The sequence below is a fragment of the Lepisma saccharinum genome, chromosome 2 (genome assembly GCF_977018435.1).
Source record: "Lepisma saccharinum chromosome 2, izLepSacc3.1, whole genome shotgun sequence".
Taxonomy (NCBI): Eukaryota; Metazoa; Arthropoda; class Insecta; order Zygentoma; family Lepismatidae; genus Lepisma; species Lepisma saccharinum.
The window spans coordinates 147067492-147094879 of NC_139230.1; positions in this window are offsets into that span (position 1 = coordinate 147067492).

A 27388-nucleotide genomic window follows, 5' to 3' on the forward strand; every position below is an offset into this window, starting at 1 on the left:
GCCCATGGAGCCAGTGCAGGGACAGATGAAGAGAAAGTGCGGGTTTTGGGGGATCCTTGATCTGATGTGCAGCAGGGAGGAAAATTGCATTTTCAATAGGTCTCAGACTTCCCTGACCGGGGCGGACTGCAAAACCATTAACTGCATCCCCTCCCAATACATCTGTTTGTGTTCAACAAGCAAGAAACAGGGTAATAAGAAAGAAATGCCTTAGTTGGGTTCGTGCTACTGAAAATTGAAGAAGTGTTTAAAACTGCAAGCAAAATTTACTGAAGAATTATTTTGCAATATTTTTCATCAATGTAAAATTTCCAGCAAATACAGAACAGTTTCCCGGGGCCACGTGGACGTTTGCCTGGGCCAGTGCTGGATTTGTAATTTTTGTAACAGTTAATTCTGACAACCTGGAACTTCACTCATTTTCTTTCCTTTATTTCTCACAACCGACACCTTCTTTTCACTTTACAAAGAGGCCTACAACGCGCCTTCTCAGCATTTTATTCAGATTTTTCCCCGAAACCATGTGCCAATTGACAACATTTGCATCTTTTTGGAGAGCTTATGAAACGAGGAAGATTCTTCTGTAATTTTTACGCTAAGTGTGTTACCATTTGTTTTAGTAATCCTCTTCGATTTAAACGATAATTTCCAAATTTCTTCATGACGTGTGCTCCAATGACTGTTTCTTTCTGTGGGTATGGGAAAAAATGTTCCCAGTAGTCACTCATTCGTCAGCTGTTAGTAACGTGTCAATTAAGTGCCCAGGATGTAGTAGTTTCTTCACAATTAGTAGTTTTTTGGGATCAAGGTATGTTAGAAACTTGCCGGAGCCACCTGTCTCAACACTATTTTCCTTCCACACTGACACATGAAGGTACCAAAAAATTAAGGCTAAATTAAACCTCAGAAGGTAACTTACCTCTTTATCTCAAGGCGAGGCACTGAATTGCGGAACGAAGTTAAATTTGAAAGTCAAAAACAGAAGTAAGGTAAAAAAAAAATGGAAAAAGTGCTCCCCTGTCCTTAGCACCACGTTATGAAAGCGTAAGGGGGTGTGGGGGTAACGTCAAGTAACAGAAGTAAGTCGTATGTTAAGAGTCCTTGTTGTCCTTTTCCACCGAATACTACAGTCCCCTTCCGTTCCATCATACAAATAACAAGTCCCAAATTATCCCATCCCACAAGTCATTCAGAAAATACAACCCTCCCCTTTACGGCCTGCCGTTGCCAAAAAATATGTGCACGATATTCCACAAGATAACGTATTTACAAACGCTGAGGATACCGTTCAACAATATGTTGATCTACAACCCGCCAATACATCATACAAATAATAGATGGCAAATTATCCCATTACACAAGTCTATCATAAGAAGAAAAATAAAATGTGTAGACGTGCGCCTGTGACATGAATGCATGATGGAAGCCCTAGGGTGACCATACCTCCCGTTTTGACCGGGACAGTCCCGTTTTCGAGGCGTGTCCCGGCCGTTCGTTTTATTTAAAAAGCTCTATTTGTCCCGTTTAATAACAGTCTAAAAGTTAATGTGAAACCCAATTCTAAATTTGGAAGATATTTCAAATAAAAAAGTGATGCAATAGCATTATTGCAACACCGCACCGTGACAACACAGCTGACTGTTTTTTAAGCACTTCATAACAATCGAAATGTTCTGTTCATTGTCGATCGTTCATAAGCCTAAACCAAAGAAGGAAGGAATCATTGTCGTCGAGTAGTTTCCATCACCCCGTCGGAAGAAGGTCAAGGCGTAAAAATCACGCATCAAGACGATGCTTATCACTTTCTTTGACAGTGATGGCATGATCCACAAGGAATTCCTGCCGGAGGGAACAACAATTTTTCCGCCTTGGCCTTCTAACGACGGGGTGATGCAGGAGAACTCCATTCCAGGCTTTGGCGTTTCGTTGCAGGGTTGTACCTCACACACCAGCTCTCATCCCCTGTAGCAATGCATTGCAAGAAATTTGGATCTGAATCCTCCAGATTTCTTTCTTTTCCTACGCATCAAAATCGCTTTGAAAGGTCAGAGATTTTAGGATATTCCGGACATCCAACGGAACGTGACGAGGGCCTTGAACACCATCCCGAAAGAAGACTTTTCTAAAAGTTTCCAGGACATGTACAACCGTTCTCAACGGTGCATAGCCATGGAAGGGGACTACTTCGAAGGACAGTAAGGTAGGTTTCATTAAGAATTCGTCTACTTTTGATATTCAGGATCATTCACCGAACTTTATTGTCAGAGGTTGTAATTTGCAAGAAAAAGTTGTGGGACTTTGTGCCTATAACACTAATGAAAACTTCGGCGGTGTAAATAGGCGTGGAAAAAACAATGTGTGGCAAAGGCTTCAGTCTCAAATCGGCAAGAAACTAATTGGAATAGGTTGTGGACATATCGTTCACAATTGTTTGCAAACCGTTCGGAGGATCGTGCTGGGCAGCCATCATGCTGGTAAATCATGTCACGTCTTGTAGCTAGAGGCACATCCTCCAACAACATTGCCATCCCATTCCTCAAAAAATGTTCATAAGTGATACCATTTAAGATTTGGGGCAGGAAAAATGGCTAGATCAAATGATTATTGATGACTCCCATCCATACTTCTGCCTGGGCGTGCGACAGTGGCTGGATGAAAATTACCCAAAGAAATGGATTGGCCGAGGCGGCCTGATTCCCTGGCCGGCTCGATCCCCCGATTTAACGCTTTGCGAATTCTGCATTTGGAGCCACTTGAAAGACTTAGTTTACAAGACACGGGTAAACTCCCAAGAAGACCTCCCGGAGAAGATCTTAATAGCTGGTTAACACATCAAGGACACTATCACATCACGATTGATTTAGTTTATTTTACTTCGCGTTTTGTGCCTCTTGGCTAATTTGCAAAGATGGCGATGGGTGATGAAATGATGAAATTGATGAATGGACATTCACAAACAACCAATCCCGACCGGGATTCGAACCCGGGAACTTTGACGTTTCAGCGCGATGTGCTAATCACTCGGCCACAGGGTCGGGCGTATCACATCACGAGTTAAGAGAACAAATGTCCGTAAAAACCTGCATGCCTGCGTTCGTAACGGAGGTGCCCACTTTGAGCAAGACGTACAATGTTCTTTAATTGTATTGTTCATTGATTCCATTCACATGAAGATGAATTAATTTGAATTTTAATTTTAATTTAAAATTTTGGGTGCGTCAGCACTAAGGCTATTTTGCACCCGTCACATTATACGGGGTGCAGTACCTTTTCGTTACAAATAACAACTCTAACGTTGCAGAACCAAAAACATAAAATATTAAAATCTGAGTTTCGTTAAACTCTGAGGCTGTAAAGGCCTCCTGAACACATAAGGATAAAAGAACAGGACAATACAAACAAAATTATACTGGCCATAGGGCCAGTCGCCAGAGCCTCGTTAGTCTTCAGTCCAGGGTGTACTAACTTTGAAGTGAGGTTGACATTTGGGTGTACTACGTGGAAGGTCACCCCTTACACCCCGAAGATGAATTAAGTATTATTTCTTGTACACAAATGTGAATGTTAGCAACATTTATACCTTACTGGATAGCTGAATACACAAGGAAGTAATTTAAGTAATTTGTCGCTTCGTGTCATACCATTTTTGTTATTAATATGTTGCCAAGTAAACTAAGATTGGATTTTTTTATCACCACTTGTAAGTTTAAACCCACCCGTTACTTACATGGGATTGTTATTAGGGACAAACTTTTTTTCAACGAACCACTTATTTGTTAGTTATCAGAACAGGCTGACATATGTGCCATACAATGAGCTGCATTTTCTCAATTCGTATTTTTATGTGGAAAATTGTCATTTGAAAAAAGACCAATAGAAATTCGAATATCTCCAAAACTACTAATTTTCGGACGGGGTATCATATGGTCAAATTTATTGCAAAATGCCTTTTTATCCTTAAACTTCCCTCCATTCTTGCTTTTCATGCCACAATCCACATTCATTTGTTCACATCATGGGCGTCTCCAGAAATTTTGTAGGGGTGTCAGGCCAAGCTATAAAAATGATGGAGAAATATTAGTCATAGTGTTTTTGTTGTGTGCTTCTTTGTGATATTTAATGACTGCTCACATTAAACTCTTATTTCTCAAATTTTGAAAAATTGTGAAATAATTTAACCTTTTGGTTTAAATGGTAAAATATGAAAGCATGAACGGTTTCTCCATTTTACACACAATAATTTTGATTGAACGAATTTCTTTGTACTTCGTCATCCTGTTCGAATTTCAACAAATTGAACTTTTATTTCTGTTATTAACAATTACAGATAAAGGTTTTTTTTCTTGTTATTTTTTGTTACTTGAAATGAACTATGCCCATTTCCAGGATGTCTCTTGATTTCCGAAAAAAATATTCCCATACCGTCACTTTTGATTTCCGATCATGATTACGCTTAATGTATTTTCTACTGTTAGGGTGGCCGATCCTAATGCTGGCAAGAGAAGTGGGCAGCAGGGAAGCTACCAATCCAGCAAGATAAGATACGCAGCAGCCAGTAGAACGAGGTTCACGTAGTACTTCTTCCCGCCGCGTTGTGTCTCTCTGTGCCATTGCTGTTGTCTGGTTAGTCTGCGGCGTAATCCTTTGCCGGAACTAGGACCGGCTGCCGTAAGAGTGGAAAACACCTATAGCAATGCTCGCTCAAGTGAATGTACCATCGGAGTTACATCAACTTCTTCAAGTGATTTGATTGCAGAGGTCAGAGTCGTTATCACAGCACGCCAGGGGTCCCAGGTTCGAATCCAGGTTTAGACGTATGTGTTCCTTGTGAATAGCACTTCATCAATTTCATCACATCATCACGTATCCTTGATCGTGATTAGCTAAAAGTGGAAGAAATGTGACGCAAGAACAAATAAAAAATACAAATTGGAGGGGCTTCGTTAAGGGAGAAGGGGTGCCGCTTCCTTCGATAATACTACGTGCTCACCCCCCACCCCCAAATCCATACTTTACAGGAAAATTTACTTTAATATTATATCAACACCCTATAAACTCTTTATTTAAAAAACTTTGCATGAAGATCACAATCAATTTCGTCTCTTTATCTTTTGTACGTGCGTATAAACATGGAGCATACAAATATTGGAGGATCTGGAATTAACTCAAGGTATATGTTAAGAGATGCTCACCACAAATTCTGGTAAACTTGACCATATTGTGGAACCCAAGAAATACAATACATGGGAACAGAAAATTCCCCTGACAAGTTACTACTGCATTTCAAAGCTACAAAAGCTGGATTTTGGTAAAACCATAACTTGAAAGAATGATGGTTGACAAGAATTTTGATAATTATAAATGATTAAGCAGGCATGGTTCAGCCTGAGGCTGCTCTGCCACCTTACCATTTCCTATGTACAGTAATATTGGATATAGTATGAGCTGCATATACAGCAGTTAGCTACATATAAAATAATGCATATTATACATAGTCTACACACTTATAAGAAATACACAATTAAAATTTTGAAAAAAACATACTATTTGTTTAAATGCAAAAACATAATAATAATAATATAAATACGTACATTTTGATTTCATTACTGCCAAGTGAACTCTAACAAGGAATTTTTTTCGCTAAAAGAACCAGTGTATTGGAAAGTGTTTAGAATATTTTTTTAATATGTCTAATCGAGGGCATGTGGAGATCAATCTTTCTGCTGTAGCAGTGATAGCAGGGAAAGTTGAAAAAGCTTAGAAACTATCCATAGACATTTATTAAAACTTGTTTCTTGCACTGAATAAATACTTCCATTGCATTGTACAATGGTTCAAGATGCCTCACAATCTGACAAAAAGAGCAAAATAACTGATGCACAGTTTCTTGTGCATATGGAAAACAGTACTTAGATACTTTTGTAATAGTCAATAACCTCATTGATCAGTCTGATCTCATCACTCTTGGCTGTGAATTATGCCGAGAACAGAGAGTTGAGTAATCACGTTAGTACTTCTTCTATCGTAATGTGTGATCAATTTTTATATAATGAAGTTTGTATATTTTTTACAATGATTTATTGAATGCAGGGTTCACTTTGTTATTTTTTTAGATTAAATTAAATGTTATTGAGACTTGCACAAACAGTTATACATTGTTCCATTTTAAGTTCTGTCTGTACGTGTACAGGTGGTTTTTAGAACATGTCTCTTGATTGACAAAGCAGGAAAATTTGTCTCATTTTGTGTGAATGATATACGAACTTTAATAAAACATCTATGTAATGAAATAGAGCTGAAAAATTCAAGCATAGGCCAGTCGATTGTATGAACTCATGTTATTTTTTTTAAACATCTACACAATTTATATTGAGAAGTATTGAATTGCAGCTACATCTCTATTGTTTCAGGTTGGGTGGCGCCAAAGGTGGGCCAGACACATGTTGTGATAGAAATTAAATGGAAGTGTACAGATTATGATTAGCATGATGGGAATCTCTCTTGTTTGGATATGTAATAGCAATGTGAATATCAATGTACATTTTCAGATGAAGATGTAGCTCACCCAAATTGTATGGCCCACCACACCAGAAATTATGAAGCTGCTAATGTTAGACAACAATTCCTGGTAGGTTAGATGCAAGGAATATAAGAATGCCATGGCCCAAGAAACACAGATTCACCAGAGACTTCATAGTGAAATGGGACTTCTCATTGAAAAAGAAGAAGAAGAAGGAGGAGGAAGTGGATGAACAAATGCCGGTAATTGATCTCGGCATTTCTTTCGAAATATAGTTAAAATCATTGGCATCATCGAGGAGATCACTCATCTTTGCTACTTTCTTCTGTATCCCATATCAACCTTCAATCTTTTGACACATATGCCTCAGGTGCAGCAAAGCTATTGGCATCACTTTACTACCTCTTGGTACCCTAAGCCTGCCTTCGAGCACAAGGTGTAATTCATGGACCAGCAATTATTGAGGCAACCAAACCTACCTCTTGGGCAAATAAGTGAGGCAAGAAACAAGCACATTAACCCTAGCTTACCCTTGCCGTACGAGAAGTACACGTTTTAAACGCATTAACAAAATTGATAAATAATAAATTAAGTTAGGATTCAAGAGTTTAACGCTATTAATGATAGTTTTTTTTTTTTAAATTTTGAAGTTGATTTCAAATAATCACAGCTCAAAGGTTTACATTGTTGTTATTTAATCAACTAAAGAAATCTACCTCCTAAGGTAACCACAATGGTTTTAGTGACAATTTTTGGAAAAGAGACTCTAAGATTCTTTGTGAATAATGAAAAATTATTTGAGGGGAAAAAATAACCCTACTCATCAATTCTAACCTAATGGGTGCTACCTCGCTGACGCAGCAAAAGTCATATGATTGTCATAATCTGTCATGTGTCGCCACATTCGACGTGTTGGTGTTGCTTCGCAGGAGAAACAAGGAAACATTTCCATGAGTAACACATACTACTCCATTGTTACATTCCGTTCTCTGATGATGCATCCAGAAGCATGATCTTGCGTCGCACGAGATTCAACGTAGGTACCCTGAGATGCACTTTCGCACGTTTAGTGGATTTGTACCGTATATAGAGAGAAACTAGATAGAGCTAAACTGTTCACGGATACTAGTAATTCCTTCCAGCCATTTGATTTTAGCATTTTTCGAAGAATATTTCAACACTTCTAAAAGTATTCGAAATTTACTACTTTAAAGTAGTAAATTAGTTAGAGTTACTAATTATGAAAAATAAATAATTTACTTTGAAAACAAACTGTCAGTTGCTTTTATCTTACTTCCTACTGAAGCCTTGCTTGGAACTTTAACATAAAAAATGCTATCAAAATCACAATTGACCTATTCTCACTGAAAACCAAATAAACACTGGAATTTCTGCACGCAGTTTTTTTTTTCGATAAATGTATTTCTGAGAACTTTTCATATTTGTAAACTCGGTGTTAAGTTTCAATAAAATAAATCAAGATGGAAACAATATACGTATTTCAAATTTCTTTCTAATCTCTTTCTTGCCTTATTCCTTCGTCTTATCGATTGTCTATTTTCTTCTACTTTTAGTTGATCGCGTCTAGGAGTATGAATGATGATGAGATGAAATTGATGAGGGAACACTCACAATGATACACCTGGGCAAAAGCCAGGATTCAAACCCGAAAACTTTACATTCCGTATGTTCACCACTCGGTGCTCCTGGTGAACCAAGTGACACCACCTGTATATGACTAAATATTTTCATATACATATACAGAGAGAGAGAGAGAGAAGAAAGTTTTTCATTACCTAATATTTACAAGACACAATATATAGTTTAATGTACGAGTGCACGTGAGACAATATTTAGTTTTAAAATATCATTCGTTCTCTGTGTTGCTTTACTTATAAAATTAAATAATAATAATTACAGCATTTACACTCTATCCACAATATTGTGTTCGTTAAGTAATATTTTACATAGCATACATAGGGGAAGGTAGCACAGTACCGGACACCTAAGGTTTTGAAAGTATTTTTCAGATACTATATTGTTTATTGAAAAGAGAAATGACCAAACGATAGATACACAAGTAATTTATTAGCTATCATGAACACAAATCTAAAGACTCAAAGGAAAGACCTAAATGAGTAGTTGTAAAAAAAGCGAAAATTATCTGCTTTAAAGAACAGGATCCCAGTACCGGACAACACACATTAAGTCATAATTATCAAGATTACGAAACATAAAAAGTAAGAAAACTCTGTTCCTTGATAAAATAACTCCTGACAATGGTCAGAAGTACAAAAGGGAATATGTTCAGAATCAGCACAGTCAACATATGGGCCCACCCGTCAGACGTAAGACACTGAACCCACTTCTCATCAAAAGTCTCTGTGCAAACAATGCATGTAGTTTGATTTGTACTAGCTACATTTTCACCACTATGTAACTGTAGTGTCCGTAGTGTATCGGCGATTGGGTTCCAAAACTGGAGATTCAAGTTGTCAAATTTAGGGGGGGGGGGTGGCAGGACAGATTACATCACTCTGCTAGATAAGGTTTAGCAAAGTGCGTGTAGCGTGTAGAACACCTAACTCATTTAGTATGTCGCCCAGTGTACTTTTTGGGACCAAACTGATTAACAGCGTTCCTAACAGACAACACATTTGTCCTCACTTTCTCTATTGCATTTTTAATGTCTTCTTTATTCCACTTCCCTTTCTTTCTTCATTCGTTATGTGATATTCCAACTGAAAAAAGAAAAAACGTCTAATTACACAATTGCAAAACGAATGGTGCTTACTTTCTTCTGTGCGGTACTGGGAGCAGACCTACCGTCCGGTACTGCGCCACATACTCGTGTTACGAAATTTGTTCACAGACGACGCACAGTTAACACGATTAGAAAGGTTGTCATAGGTTTTTTATTTTATTTTATCATAAATTAGTAAATGCCTATTGCGATTCATGAAACTCGCCCTTCAGGATAGATTTTTCTGTTGCAAATTATCTTACGTTGTACACTTTCTTCTTACAACGTGCAGAACCGCAACACAATGTCCTGTTGTGACGTACTCAGTGACTTCGATTACTCCAACTGCACCAGTAGCGCCACACAGGTGTGTCTCACATTTTCATTGAAAGAATTTTTAAAGAATGACAATATTATCATTTCATATTTTATGTTAGCAACAAAATTTTAAATGCATTATGCACATAAGAATTATAACCACTGCGCAAATTAAGCTTTTTGCTTTGGGGGATGCACTCTCAGTGATTTGTGATTTCATTTTAGGGGATGCCTTTTTCGAGTATACACATTCGTATGTGTTACCAGTCAGTATATTAAACTATTTCCTCAAAGTACGGTACCTTAGAACATTTGTTCTAACCTAGGTCATTAAATCTTGTGATTGCATTTACACGCAATTTAGAAATATTTAGAATATTTACATTCTAGGAAAACCCAAACTCAATAAAGGAAAAAGCTATCGAACTAGTAACACCGAAAACTTGTCCAAAACTTGTATTGCCAAGTTCAAACTTAATGTCCATCAGAGGCGTAACCACAAATTTTTGTTTGGGGAGGGGCAAGTACCAGGATAAACGTACCAATAATAATAATAATAATAATAATAATAATAATAATAATAATAATAATAATAATAATAATAATAATAATAATAATAATAATAATAATAATAATAATGTTATTGCTATAACATTATTATTATTACCATTACTATTATTACCCTCGTAAATTATGCAAAAAGTGGGTAGAAGTTGGTGGTAAAACATTTGTGTTCGAACAAACGATTTCAATTATTTTTTCAAGATGTTCAAATTGACATTAATAATGGAAAACAAGCACACAAACTATTTTTGAAAGACAGAAAATGCTTGATATATGCATTCCAAACATAATTATTTTTTACATTAAAATGTATAACTTTCATGCACGATATATGTTTCACACACATATAACATTGAGCGACATGGACAATAAATTGTGGGGTATTCAAAGTTTCTTTAATACATATTATATACAACATATATTATTTAAATACATTACACAACCAATTCATCGATCTCACAATAAACCAACAGGAAAAATTACATTACATAAATTGTCTCTGAAATGTGCTGGCTCTCTTTCCTCAAAACAATTGTTCATGCATTTAAGACAACTTTTGTGCCTCCCCAATGGTGTAGTGGTAACATAGTCGTCGCCTTGTGATCAAGGGGTTACAGGATCGATACCCGGTGGAGGCACATGGCACAGTGGTTCGGATCCCACATTAAACTGTAGGTCTAGTCCCGATTAGCCTTTCTGTGCGTAAAGTGGACTTAAAAACCACAAATCAATCAATTTTACAACTTATTTTCAATTAGATTGTTCGGCGCCCAGGGCTGACTTCCGGCACCCCCTAACTACGGTTCTGAACTTGATAAGACGAAGAAAAGAAGAAATTGCGAGCGAAGCGTGCAAGACTAACTTGAGATTTTTAGGACGTATTTTAAGATTTTTAGAACCTCTTTTAGAGTTTCTCGAACCTAGAGTGTAATTTAAGGACCTAGAAGCACACCTTTTAGAACTCAAATATCCGAGGTCTAGTTAAGAAGCGGCCCGGAGAGCGGGAAGCGAGAATAGCACCCCGTGAGCCTTATGTTTTGGAAAGAAGACGAATTTTCGCAGGCTTCTGCCCGGTGCCGGCGATGGAGAAGAAGGATGAAGTAAAGGGTTGGACTAAAATGGTTAGTTTCGTACCACGGTCATTAAGGAGCCGTTTCTCCATAATGTAAAGGGCATACAAAATTTCCCTCTATGAAATGTAATATGACACATAATGACACTGTAATCAAATAAATCATTCATTAATCAAGGGATTTCCAGTGGTTTATCCTGAATTTTCCATCTGGGAAGTGTTAATATTTAAGGAAATATAAGGGTAAATTTAGAGCCAAAATGACCATAAAATAGGTTTTTGTGAAAAATCTAGGAGGGTTTTAGGGGCTGTTGAAGGTTTGTGCGAAATTATCTACGTAATTAGTATAATGGGGTGCCAGAGTCTTTCCTTATAGCAGGTAGGGTTTGAAGTAGACATAGACCTGGATTCGAACCCGGGACCCCTGGAGTGCTGTGATAACCACTCCGACCTCTGCAATCAAATCACTTGAAGAAGTCGATGTAACTCCGATGGTACATTCACTTGAGCGAGCATTGCTATAGGTGTTTTCCACTCTTACGGCAGCCGGTCCTAGTTCCGGCAAGGGATTACGCCGCAGACTAACCAGACAACAGCAATGGCACAGAGAGACACAACGCGGCGGGAAGAAGTACTACGTGAACCTCGTTCTACTGGCTGCTGCGTATCTTATCTTGCAGGATTGGTAGCTTCCCTGCTCCCCACTTCTCTTGCCAGCATTAGGATCGGCCACCGTAACAGTAGAAAATACATTAAGTGTAATCATGAGCGGAAATCAAAAGTGACGGTATGGGAATATTTTTTCGGAAATCAAGAGACATCCTGGAAATTGGCATAGTTCATTTCAAGTAACAAAAAATAACCAAAAAAACCTTTAGCTGTTATTGTTAATAAGAGAAATAAAATTTCAATTTGTTGGAATTCGAACAGAATGACGAAGTAGAAAAAAAAATTCGTTCAATCAAAATTATTGTGTGTAAAATGGAGAATCCGAGGAAGGATCTGGTTAAAAACGTCCAAAAGTCAACCTCCCTTCAACGTAGTACACCCTGGAAGGAATCTTGCAGACTAGCGAGGTTCTGGCGTCTGGACTCACAGCCAGTATAATCATCTGTGGGACTTTAATGTGTGATTTGATTTGATTTGATTATTTTATTTTACTTCGCGTTTTGTGCCTCTTGGCTAATTTGCGAAGATCGGGATGAGTAATGAAATGATGAAATTGATGAATGGACATTCACAAACAACCATGTCCGAACGGAGTTCGAACCCGGGACCCTTGGCGTTTCAGCGAGATGTGCTAACCACTCGGCCACAAGGTCCGGCTTTAATGTGTGATGTCCATATGTGTTTGTCATTGTCGTTTCATCTCAAGATCGGTGGTCATCGTCTTCTCGATTAGCCGGAAGTGGTAAAAATGCAAAATAAAATCAATCAATCAATGGAAAACAAATAATAATAATAATAATAATAATAATAATAATAATAATAATAACAAGCCATATGGAAGAGTACTGAAACCTTTCTTCCTAGGGGAAATAATAAAATAAAATAGCAGGATTGTTTTATTATTTATAATAATAATAATTATTATCATTATTCGTAGTAGTAGTAGTATTCATTTGTGGTTGGCGTTCTAGGTATTGACTGAAATCACTTTAAGAACTGGGGCTCAGGGGTAGGGTGGGGGTGGGTGTTGTTAGATAAATCACTGAGAAAAACCGATCTCTTCTCTGTTCAAAAGTGTGCAGTGTCTTGCAAAACGAATATTACCTCAAGGCGAAGGTTTGAGTAAGAAGTAATTTCTCGAATTCTAATTTTTTGAATTCGTTTTTCGAATAGCGATGAGTGTCTCATAAAAGCTCGAACCTTTGAATGCACAAAGGGATTGAACCCCACCGTCCTTGCTTGTAACTCCTATGCCCAATACATCTTTAATGTTTAATATCTTCGATTTACCGAGATGGATTCCAAACATCTCACCTCTCCTTCTGCTGTTCTTAGAGGTCTGCACGGGCTCGGGCCAGGCCCTCGGGCCTAGGCCCGGCCCGGCCCGCGGGCCGGACTCGGGCCATAAATAACCAGAACTTCTCGGGCTCGGGTCGGGCCCGAGCCTCGTGGCTATTTTGTTAGCGAATATTGTCATCGAAAAATAATTTTTAAATATTGAAATTAAGGTTTACTTCGAGAATGAGAATAGGAGCACGAAGTACAACAGTGCCCATATTTTTTCAAATGCTGAATTGGAAAGTAATTTTAATTATGTTTTCGGGCTCGGGCCGGGCTCATGTTTACTTATTATCGGACTCGGGTCGGGTTCGGGTTTCATTTCCTCGGGCCGGGCCGGACTCGGGCCTTACAATTTAGGCCCGTGCAGACCTCTAGCTGTTCTTTTCCGAGGAGACACTCTTGGTACTCGAGAACAAAGATGTTACATTTTGAATCATAGATGGCAGCACAATTTTCTTTACACTTTCACTCATTTCAGAAAAGAGGTTTACGAGAAATTCGTCTGTTATTTTTGATTATTGATGCACTATATTACATTGAATAAAAAGGATGGTTTGAATATAAAATTGTTCAACGCATTTGTAACTGTATTGCCAAGTAAATCTATTTCGCGATGGAATATATTATAATATTTTTTACTAATTCAGAAGAGCACATGTAGGTTTGGATTCTGAATACATTGAACCGCTAAGGTTTTACTTTTTGGCGGTTCTGGTTAAACATTACTCTTTTACAGTTTAACTCTTTTTAGGGAGTAATGTGGCCACCAGGGCCTATAATACAATGAAAAAAAATTCTCCTAAAACGAAAATTCCTCAGACAAGCATGTAATTACACACGTAAGAAGGACGATATACTTTCTCACCACCGGATAACTGGAGCATACAACATACGGGTAGAAGTAGAAATCCGAAGATTGCCTTGAAACCTGACTCCTGGTCTAGATTGCATAAGACAAGAACTGTTACTTCATCCTCCACCTGCAAATTACTTATCTACAGGGACGTCGTTAAGGAGTTCCAGGGGGGGGGGGAATGGCTCCACCAAAACATCAACACGGTAATCCCAAATTTGCCGTAGTTTAGAGGAAATTTTATTTTAACACTAGCTGATTGCCCGGGTATTTATTTATCCCAATCTTCTATTAGACAGGAAAATAATGAATTCTACCTATAGTGTAAAATGAACTTGGAGTTTAACTTGATGGGGATTGTCACTATTCATCTTAGCGGTCCCGAAAACTATTGATTCCACATTATATCGGTCGTTTTACATGTCACCCACTCTTACCCCTAGGGGTGCCAGGGGTGTATTGAAGTTCAATGGGATTGGGACTGTCACTATTCATCTTAGCGGTCCCGAAAACTATGGATTTCACAGTAATATCGGTCATTTTACATGTCACCCCCTTCCCACCCCCGTCCCTAGGGGTGCCAAAGGTGTCTTGGAATTGAACGGCATCGGGAGTGTCACTATTCATCATAGCGACCCCGAAAACTATGGATTTCACACTAATATCAGTCGTTAAATTATAACCACCCTGTACCTGCAGGTCTTATTACTCAGAAATTATTAATTTCTGAACCCAATTTGATAAAACCTTTTCTCTACTCTGCACATGAGGAATCCATTCCTGAAGTATTTCCCCCCATTTCTGGCTTACAACCTGTATGTATATGTACACACACACGCACACACACGCACACACACTCACACACACAGATTTGTCTACCCTACCATGCGAGGACATGAGCAGATCACATACAATACGAGGACATGGCTCAACTGCAATTAGTAGCGCTCAAGAAAGACGTTTTATTGAGATGAAACACCACGCGCGTCGGCATACTAAATGGCTAAATAATAACGAAGATATGACAACTTTTCTCCTTACAGGCATGTAACAGACATTACGAGGACGGTCCTCTAACTGTTGGTCATCTGTATAACCAAATGTACACCTGTGTTTTGTGTGCACAGGTCCTCGCATCGCACATAATTCTATCAACGATGCGAGGACATTGATGTCCTCGAACTGTAGATTCTGCAACAAACGAAGTGAGGACCTGAGTGTATGTATGTTGCCGCAGCTGGTGCACCACAGGGGGCAGGGAGAGGGTCGGATAAGGAGGGATGTGGCTATCGCGAAGGGAACTGTTCTAAATGAAAGCCACATGTTTCCTTCTTTGAAGTAAACCGTGTTGCGGTTAGCAAACTTACAACTTAAAAAGACTCCTGAGGGTCTGGGTTCCATTTTAGAAACAATGCCAGAAATGGAATTTCTGATCCAAGAAAAAAAGTTGTCCAGGTAGTTTCACTGAACCTTCTCAGAATGTATAACGTGATACTGTTTCTAATTATAGTCTAATTTAATACGTATAATTCATCTTATGTAATAAATTGTATCTCTCTTTTAATCGTACTTGCAAGCAGCCCCCTTTCTCTAGGGATGGCCAAAAAATCCGCATTCGGAGAATTTGAAATCCGGATTCGGAAAATATAATATCCGGATTTCGGAGAGAATCCTGATTTCAGAGCGAGAAGAATAACGGAAGCAAGACATGTTCTGGAATGATAACGGATTACAGAGAGAAAGCAAATTTTGGAGGGAAACTGATTTCGACCCATATTTTCAATAATTGTCTCATGAATTTAACAATATACTCTAATCTACCAACCCAATATCAGACTGTCTTCCACGTAGTACACCATGGACTGCATTTAGCAGACTAACAAGACTATGGCGTCTGGACTCACAGCCAGTACAATCCTACGTGGAGCTTTTTTGTGGTTATGTGATTTGTCCATGTGTGTTTGTGATTGTCCTTTCGTCTGCTTCATCTTATCACAATTCATACTCAATGGAGCAATTGAAGGGCATCAGGGAAGGGACACATAAATGAGAGAAGTAGGGAGGCCATATCAAGATTCACACAGGAAAGATAGATTGATTGAGTTGGTGTTTTAAGTCCACTTTATGCACAGTAAGGCCAATTGGGACTGGACCTACAGTTTAAAGTGTGATCCGACAGGAGAGATAGGAATGATAGCCAAGAGGCTTTACAACAGGTGACGGACGACATCGGTTACTTTTGCAATCTATCAAAATATCGCTCTTGTGTAACTGCTACGACAGATAAGGAGTCATCGAGCAATGTGGGCATGTTTGGCGGAAAGAAAGAACTGTTGTACAATACTACTGCACATTGCTTTTCAGTTAGCCAACTATTCCTCTTTCTCAGTTTGGAATTAACTGCAAACATATTCAGTAGACTTATACGACGTACGCTTTTAGAAGCGATATCGGGTGGGGCCACACAGAGGGTGTGTGTGGCGATCAACCAATGGCATAAGTGCAAAGTTGTACAGTTAGGAGACTGCGGCGCGGAAGTTAAAAGCCGTGTTCTGTATTTTTCTTGCGCGCAAGAAGTTTTCATAAAACACGTCACTTTAAGGTTCATCATAAGATGGGGAAAGACATTTTGAACCTGACTGTCCAAATCCCATGAATTTCCGTCGCCTACAGCCGGAGTTATCGTTCATTGAAGAAACAAGGGAAACACCTTTCATTTCCTTCAGCCTGTTTTTTTCATTGCCACCGCGTTGACGCAGCTGAGTTGTTGTGTCTAGGGAAAACTGTGGGTGTTAAATTCTCCTCGATATAAACAATGATCCTTCATTGTTCTGGCCGTTCTCGAACATTGAAAACCTGGGTCAGTTTGAGTTCAGCGTTTTCGTAGCAAGGCCGGTGTAAAATTATTCGCTCATCGCTCACTCGTGCGCCACAAAGAACAGTTTGTGAAAATATTAAATACAGCCCTTTCTTGCGATAGTGTGTGTTCCGTGTGTTCATTTTATTTTAAATAATGCCACTCTCAAAACTTAGCACCAGTATATAGTACAGGCACCAAGGGTGCAAAAGCTAATCATTAACCTCCAGTAGAGTGATTCGGAAATGATTGAAATCAGCGACATGGAGACCCATGGGCGTCCGGGAAGGGGGGCCGTGGCCCCCCTGGAAAATGAAAGTCAACCAAAAATTATATATTTTTCACATATAATTTCATTACAGCCACAATAATATGTGTTAATTATTGCATGAATATGATATTCAAATTTAAGCAATGTTTTTGAGGGAACAACACTATTATGGAGGAAAATGTGCCTTGTTTGCCCCCTCCTGAAAAAAAAAACACCTTCCTTGCCGATCCTTGGAAAAAATCCTGCGGACGTCTATGCGGAGACCGAGGAAGACGACGAGAGCGGTGATGAATAAATAAATACTTTCAAGCTTCTTTCAGGTATGGGTTTCTCGTATATGCTACAGTGATATGATATTATAATCTTGTGTAGAAATATTCACTATATTATTTCACTGTACTCATATATACTGTGCATGCATTATCAAAAATAATGGACACATCGCGAATTTTCTGTCCTTCCCTTGCGCTAGCAGTTTGGCAACAGCGCAGTAGCACTGGCTGGGTATTGGCCGAACTCATGTTCCTTCTAAAAGCGTGCGCCGTATAGTTACGTACTATTTAAACATTTAAAATAAGCGTGAGCCAGGATGGATCGAATTCGAAATCTGGATTCCATTCAAAATCCGGATTCCCTCCGTTTTTACTATACGGATTCCGGATTTTTTTTAAAAAAAAACAACGGATTTGGCCATCTGTACTTTCTACATATGTATGACTTTTCCAAAAATATTACATGGAAACTTTCTTAGAAATATTAGCGAAAGTAGAAATCTTCCTTTCTACTTGTATTCCATTCATTTGCACTGTATGGATATTTTATTTCGTACTGACGTGTATGAGACTTTACGATCATCAGAAAATACATTGTAGTGCATGCCAGAAGGAAAATATATTTATTTCTAATTTATTTTTCTTATTTTACGTCGCCATTCTACCTTTTTGTTTAATCGCGACGATGGTGATGAATGATGAAATTGTTATTTGAAAGGGTTTATCAAATTACCGAAATCCGATAAAGTTAAAGATAAAGCAACATAAATTTCATGAATAAAATTGTCCTTCATTGACATCTGACAAAATACAATTATGCCAGATATTAGCTCATCAGGTGTTTCGAGTGGATTAATTGATTTGCTTTATTTTACTTCGCCTTTAGTGCCACTTTTGCCTAATTTTCAAAGATGAGGATGAGTGATGATATGATGAAATTGATGAATGGACACTCACAAACATCCACGCCCAGGCCGGGATTTGAATCAGGGACGCCTGGCGTCGTAGCTCAATGTGCTAACCACTCCGCCACGGGGGCCGGCTGTTTCGAGTAGAGAAATGCACCAAGTTTATAATCATAACATTAATAATAATATATAAAAGTAATGGTTTCATTGCAAATGATGTATTTAGGGGGGGGCAGGGGGTCTTTTTCCCCAAAGTTCATGGTATTATTTAAAACACCATCCCAGTTGTATTATTAAGACACAGAATGTCCACATGATTCTGATTCCGAAGCTTTTGGCTATATTCATGCAGTAGTTCCCAACCTTTTTTTACTGACCACACCCTTCACCAAACCCCTGCAATCACGACACACGTTCATTTGAATTTCTAATTATTATTTTTATTATTATTACATACAATTATATGTAGTGTCAGATATTTAACTGAAATGAAGTACGCCCTGGTAGCCGAGCGCTTTGAGTATACTGATAAACAAACACTGTAAATTCACCTTACAGGGGTGACTTTGGTTTGTAACAAATAGACGTCCACAAAAGGCAAGTTTCCTCGTTCTAAACAAAGGTGAGTTTTCCTTCATGAACTTGGGAAGCACATTTACCCGCCCGCGAAATGAAAGGTTGTTATACTCACCCGAGCTGAGGGGGTGCATTTGCACTGTATGCAGATGAAAGGGTGTAAATACACTCCCTTAGCCAGGGTAAGCATGTTCACCACATACATTTTCTAGAGGAATAATTACAAAGCCTAGACTAGTGTGAGAAAACTCACCCCTGCTTAGAAAGTGGAAACTGGCTCTTTGGGGACTCCTATTTGTGACGAAACTCGCCTCAAAAGTCGTAAACTACTTACTCTTCATGCAGTTCATCAGATGATCATTCATCTTCATCGTCGCGATTAGTTAAAATTGGTAGAAAATCGGCGTAAAAAAAGATCAAGTCCAAATTGAAATTAAGCACTTTGGTAAAATAGTTGCACTGCTAGCACACGCATATGCCGAGTATAAACTGACTATTACAATCGCACGATAGCAGCAAGCAGGAAAATTAAACTTATCATTGCTACCGGTGTTGACCATTTGGTATAGATATTCTCAAAATAAAACGACGTATTATAGGGTAGGTAGCAAATAGTAGAAAAGCAGTATGGAATATGGAACCATTCCAAATGAAATTATATGTATTTCGCCATACACTTACTGAGGTTTCTACACTTTTTTTTAATGTCGTGTTGTCAGACCCGTAGCTAGGCATGGGCGAGGGAGGCTTAGCCTAACCTGGACCGAGACCCCTTTCATCGTATTTCACAATGTCCTTCCATGCTTCTTCTTCACATGCATGTCAGAAAGAATTTATAAGTTTATTGATATCTAATAAATTTGCATCTCTTATATCGCAAACGGGAACATTTACTAGGGGCAAGTGAGACGGAACAATGCATTCCCTTCAATTTCAAAATTTTAACTAATAATTCAATTTAAATTATCGATTTCTTTTCAAAGAAAAAATAGTAATTTGTTCTTGCTCAATACGCTATCACCACGTTGATTTGTATATTAGTCATATCAACTTCATACTTATTACTATGAAAATTAGCCCTCTCACCGGTAAAATTAATATTGTTGTTCATTTTTAAAAAAATAGAAAGAAGAGTAAAAATCTTCTCACTTGCTCTCCTCGCAATGAAAGTGCTCTTGAAACCACCACAACAGATTTTCTCAAAAGTAATACAATTCTGATAGAAGAATTTAGTTATATGTATGAATTCAAGAAGCACCGAATTCTATTCTAACTTTGAACAAAAAAGAAATAAAAAACATCTCTAGTTGCAGTTCATGTTTCATTTCTGTTTAACTATTGAAAGTAAAAGTATCATGTTTTACATGTTTGAAACAAGCTCACCCCCACTCACCAATAACCCTTGAACGTCTCCTCAAGAGATCACTCCAAGCTACAGGCCTGCGTGTTGTCAGAGTTTGGCATCTACTTTACCAGAAACACGACCGAAGACACAATTTCCGTTTGCATATTCATATTGGTCTGAAAGAACTCTTTCACGATAATTTAAAAACGTCAGAAGGAAATATTCTGAACGTGCGAATTGAAAAAAAAAGACTAAATAAAAATAGCAATGAAAGCTAAGCAATTTGGAACAAGTAACATATGCACTGGAGTATATAAAAACATGAATATTTTCAGTGGTGGTTGTTCAAGAGAATACTCACCCTTCAGTACGTATGATTCTTCCGTCCTCTGAACACTCCAATGTGTGAGCAAATACTGATTAGTTTAAATAAATTCAGGCAAGAACTTTAGAAACTCTAGTGCAGTTTAGAGTCATGCGATTGGTCAATGTAGGGACACTGAAGACAGACCTTTCAGCCTTATATTGTTTTTAGTGAAAAGCGTGGAACTACGGGGGAAAAAGGGTGCGACTCAACCGAAATGCGTTAGGGGTCAATCAAGTAATTTTCGAAAACTCACTAAAGATGGGGAAAGCTGTCATAAATTACCGATCTTTCGAACCAGAATGTCCAACCCTTCTGGTAAAATTGATGAGGCTGTGATAGGGATGAAAATGTTAAAACATTTAAGAGAGAAGGGTCGGCAGAGAAAGCGTGCAGAGGGATGGGGAACAAGAGGGGTGTTGCACATAAACTCGCAAAAACACAATAAAAGGAACCTGCCTTTAAGAATTGGCCTCAATGAGAGAAACATCCCTCAGATGGTTAAGGGGTTACATAACGGCACGTGTGGAGTTAGCAGGCTGGGGCGCAAGAAGAGAAAGTGAAGAGATCTCCCTTTCAGAAAGTGAAAACCGTCACTCTCTTCACATTTATTGTACTTCCCTTGTTAGTTCTAACACTTTCCCTTCTTGGAGTAAGCACTCTACGAACAAAGGCGGTACCAATTTTACCCTGTGGGTGTATCACTTCGTGGGGCTTCTTTTAAGATATTCAACAATGTTCGAAGGGCCACAAAGATTATAGATTATATTGATATTGACGGTATTTATGTGCAACGTGATTATCTTTAAGGATACAATCTAAATGTTGAATTGCATGATTTATTTATATTTCTGGCTATTTTACATCAACGTTTACAGGTTTCGCTTGACCATGAGAAAGAAAGATGTAGTAATAAATTACGGAAGTGCAATTACCGGAATTTGTTTGACGGCACAGAGAACGTCACTGGCATGAAATTTTAAGGGACTTTGTTGGGTCACTTGCAGCAGAACATATAGTACGAGATTGCGACTATTTTAATCTACTTTATTTACTTGCTTTTCGATCGTTAGGGGTGAAATTTGAAAAGTCAATGAGGCAACGAACGAAATGATGAGTCTGAACCACTGTGCAACGTTCCTCCATCAGGATCAAACTCGATAAGCCTTGATTTAAAAGTCACAATGTTAGGTTCTACATTAACATCGAGATCCATCGTGTACCTCCGTGTCAACCATAGCTTCTGAGACACTCATAAGTGAGTATCTCAGAAACTACAACAGCCAGAGAGAGAAAATTTGGGGATTGTTAAATTTAACACACAGCTAAAACACCACCACTAGACCCTGTGAATCCCTGGTTTAACTCCGGCCCTCGGGATTACTTCTCTTCCCTTGCATTTTCCTTTCAATCTCTCCTTCAACCTCACCTTGCGTGCCAAGCGAGCAGATTATATTTGCGCCGGAATTACGAAGGGGGGGGGGGGGGTTTACATAACATTTATATTTTTAGTCCCTGGTTCGTTACACATGTACAGAAAGTGAAAAAAATATTTTGTTAAAAATGGACAGTAACTGTAGTTCTTGGAGTTACTTCAGCAAATCATAACATTTCTAGTAGGATTATATGGATTTATTATACGTTGCTATTATTTACATATTTACAAAGCGTTTCCATACTTATGTGCATTTACATAATCAATCAATTTCCTTAATTCAAGCAAAGGTGTACCTATGGCCTAACCATTGGTACTTTCATTAACACAGAGTTAGCCTAACTATCTCTGTAGCCTACCCTCGACTTACTTGATATTCCGACTAGTCTTGCGTTTCCTTACGCAGCATCCTCATTCAGCCCGCTAGGCATTATGATGCGACTCGGCAATATCGTACAAATGCAAATAGTAGGTGGAATGCTACGTTCTGGCGACGCCCTTTGACCTACTTTTTTTTTTTACGATGTTTTACGCACTAAACTAACCTACAATGAAAAAAAAATGGCCAGAAAAAGCTCTGACATCACTTTTTAAGCTATTTTTTACCCTATTACAAAAAAGGAGAGAGGAAGGAAGAGTGAGAGAGGAGGGCGAGTTAACCGAGAGTGTTGCCAACTCCTCACTCGAAAAAATCACCAAGGTTGTTTTTGGGCATAACCTAACCTCAAGCAAGCTGGCAACACTGCTTGAGGCTTGTTTTAATGGTTTGCTCTCGTAAGGCATAAGCCTTATTTTCTTGCAGTGTTGCCAACTCCTCACTCGAAAAAATCACCAAGGTTGTTTTTTGGGTATAACCTAACCTCAAGCAAGCTGGCAACACTGCTTGAGGCTTGTACCTAACCTAACCTAACCTAACCTACCTAACCTAACCTAACCGACAACAAACACATACTGCCGTAAAAAAAAAAAAGAGAGATGGATGGATAGCAACACAGTATGTGTGTGCGTGTGTGTGTATAATATGTAGTATTATTAACTAGAGTGTGTTGGCAACTCATCTGCAACTAAAAAAGATAGAGATACCAATATTACTGTAAGATAAAAAGAGAGACTAAGCTGACAACAGTGGTGAGCGAATATGTCTTATCGTAAATTTTTTCCAAGTCCCCGGCGCTAATGTATATTGTGATTTTTGTAAACCTCTCTCGCGGGAACGATGTGCTGCACATGCATACGCGCGCGCATATTTTTTATTATTTTTGTATTGTGATGCAAACAAACAAATAATAATTGTTGTTTTTAGGATTTCTGCCCCCTATAACCTTGCCAGGGTGCGTGGGTGCTCAACACTAGTTCTAACGGCTGCGGCTATCAAAAGCCCAATGCTTCTGTAGAGTTTTGTGAGTTATTATTTTTTAATTTGCGCATCGAACTAACTTATATTGTATTTTGATCGTAGTGTGCAGCGTTAATTTGATCAGAGGTGTCTTATCGGCTGGATTGTTGTTATTTTGCAGCACCGTCGAGGTGAAATCCAAATCGTATATGTGCTTGTCGAAATGTTTTCGTATGCGTGGAAGGGTGTGCTTGGACCAGTGGGGAAATTTATTTTTCACACCGAGGTCTGTCGTGGAAGTCTTCGTGCTCGAATTGTGCGAGGGGGTTGTCATCGAAGATTCGTCCAATAGGAGTTGGCAACACTGACTAGTTGCTTCACAATTTTTTTTGTTTTTTAAACATATGATATTTCACAGGCGAGGCTAACCTACAAGTTACAAGTTGACGGCGTAATCTTCTATAAGATGATAAGTATGCAATAAGATGAAGAAGACGCTAACTGACAATAGTGGTGTTAATGTTTCTAGCTTTCTACCCCCTCTCACCGGGCCTCCCCCTCTCTATGGCGCAGTGGTATTTAAGGATTTGATACTCGCACAAGTGGTTTTTGAAACTGTAGGTCCACCCCCAATTAGTCTTACTTACAGGGGGGGTTCTTGTATATTTCTGTTTTTCCACATGTATGTATGTATGTAATGCGATTTGTGTGGGGGTCAAAATTTTGAACTTACGGCTTAATTAATCTGCATGAATGCTTAATGTTTGATTTTTTTTATTTCTAGTTTGATATGAGATACACACAATTTTATTTTTTTGAAGTACAGTTAATATTACCTAGTTTGGGTTAAGCTGTAACATACAACTAGCGATCGACACGACCACCTGACACACAGACAGAGAGAGTGTGAGCAAATTCAAAGTGCGATTTATTGTGAACTAAACTAACCTCACTCACCCACCCACATATAGTCTTACAGGTAACTCAAAAAAGCAGAAAGTAGTACATAGCATGACAGGTCGATTTATCGTAAACTAAACTAATCTTACTCGCCCACTCACATATAGCCTTACAGGCGACTCAAAGGCAGAAAGGCAGCTATATCACTTGTAAGGGCCAACATACAAGATCTATTGCAAACTAAATTAACCTATGACATAAGCCATGGACACATCTTCCAGATAGGGTATAAGCAACTCACCTCTTGCAATTGTATAACGGGAAAATTAACCTACAGCTGGCAACACTGTTTGAGTTGCTTTCGACGAGCCAAACTCAAATAGGCTCTACAGCTAGAAGCTTGAAACATATATCTTCCCAGAGTATGCCAACTTATCTTATGTAAAATATTACCTAGTACAGTTAAGCTGTGACATACAACTAGCGATCGACACGACTACCTGACACACATGCGGAGAGAGTGAGACAGCTTATATGCAATATATTCCTACACATGTACTGGGTTTAAAAGGTAACTTGCAACAACTATTTCACTCACTCCCTATCAAAATCTTCTAACCATATGTTTTTGATACTTGCTGCTAGAACATGGTGGTTTTAGACTGTAAATTCAACCCGATTATTCTATTTGTGCATGATGCCTGCATTTGGAATATTTAATTTTTGGCATACGGTATTTTGCGTGCTCCAGTAACCTTGCGCTCGATTCACGGAAGCTATGACGTGTATTTCCTGTTTCGCGAACATGCGAGAATTTTTCACAATAGATAATATATTGCAAGAGCGAGTTGTTTGTGTATATAAATCTAGTTTTGGAAATGGACATGAATATAATGTCAAAAATTATTGCATAACTTAAAAATATTGATATTTATTGCACTAGCAAAGGTAAATGTGGAATGCCCCGGCCCCCTCAGCTGTTAGGTTAAAACAGCATAAATATTTTATTACTGATAGCAAGCATTGTCATATGGACAAAACAGATCTAGTAATGAGCTGTCTTGCAAGTCTCTCGAGTGAAGGAATGTGATGCCACTATAAACTGTAAACAAGATATACAACCTCTGGCATGAGATGCACGAGACTTATGAACCTCGACCTATAGAGTTGTACAATCGATGTTTTTTTTTGTTAAGCATAGCGGTGTGTTTTTGTTTATTTCAATGTTATCGAGCGTGCATGTAAAGAAGAGGAGAGAAAAAAAAAAGAGGGGGGTTATAACGGATAATTCACGTTTTGATTTTAATACTTTAGCTAGTCACGATTCACCTGCTATCTAGAAGGACACTGGACGATGGCTAAAAGCGAGGGAAGGAGAGAAATGTTATTTTTTATTTTTTGATGGTGTGTGATGAAATAGTTTTAGATAATAATAGTAGGCTAATAGAATTGTAGAAAACAGCTGTATCGTGATGCGAGGCTGAAAGCAATTTCGAAAGCAGTCTCGGGCATCTTCGCGTTCAGCCAACAAGAAAAATGCACATGGAGGGCGCAACGGTATTGTCCATGGATGCTTTTTCTGAATAAACATACATATCAGTTTTTGCAGTCTCCAGATGGGACCGAAGTTTTTTGTTTTGGTTGGACAAGAGGGTTCAGATAAATACATGGACATCAAAATAAAAGAAAAAAATTTACTCTACTGCTCACATGTATTGAGTTTTCCAATAACACACCTCGCGGGGGGCGTACCTACATGTATGCAAAATATAGTTAATGTCTTATTTCTCGAACCTGTGGTCTGTAGATTTGCTTTTGTTGGCAACAGAAACAGAAAAAATAGCACCATGTTATTGTATACTGATAAGGGTGTACTGTAATCATAACAATTTTCTAGTTAAAAATCTATGTTGAAAAGCAATGTTGGGTGATTTGTCTGTGTTGGGTATTATTAACAACTTCACAGCTGTACCTGTACAACTCATCGACTACAAGCCAACAATGTTAGGAAATGTGTGCATGGCTCCGAGAAAAAAATTTAAAATCACTAATGTGGCATGAACCCCTCTTCACTTGTGTGTATTTGAATATGCGAAAATTAGATATTTTGAATAATCGAGGAGAACAATCACAAAAACAGCTTGCACCGGTATGACGTGTTCAAACTTCAGATGATTTTTGTTAATCTACAAAAGCCAAGTGCGAACGGAGATCACTACGAAAATTGTGGAAAAAAAAAAAAAAAGCGAGGCTATTTTGGCTAATGGCAGCGATGAGGATGAATAATGGTTGTTTTGATAAAATTGACGAAGTCAATATGCCTAGCCTAAAATAAAATTCAACAATTAATGTTAAATATTTGCCACTCTGAAATGGCGACGGCTATCATCATAACATCACTTGTTTCTAACCTGTCCATATTGGCTTTTTTCTCTACCCCTCCATAAATTCGATTTGAAAGGCACAATCATTCCCAGTTCTTGAATAAGACTCGCATATGCCCTCAGAAAAAAACAAGAGAAGAAATAAATAAATCAAGTTATGTATATTCTTCATCCCCGAATTTTCTTCCACAACACCGCACGAAGTCTCGAGTTTCGGATATTGTTGTTGTGCGACAGGATAGGATAGATGAACCGTATGTTTACCGAGGACCAGACGTAATCAAATATTTTTTTTGAAAAGATAGTTGAAGAGGTTGAGACCATTGGCAACCTCTTACGCAAATCGAAACCAAATGCTCTTATTATCCAGCGATGAACTTCAATCTCTCAATAATATTGAAACGTGTCCGGTGTGCGATCAAAGGTTTTACCGACGAGAACCGGAAAGTAATTTCATCATAATTATTTTACCGGAAACTACATCGGTGGAATCTGTAACATAATGTATTCATGTATGTGTTTGACAATCATATATCACTTACTAGAACAATTTTCACATTGTTTTCACTACGTGAGATGATATTTTATTTACATTTGCGATAAAATAGAGGTTTGGGTGTAATAACAGTTTTTATTAATTAATTTAGAGATGCATTTTTT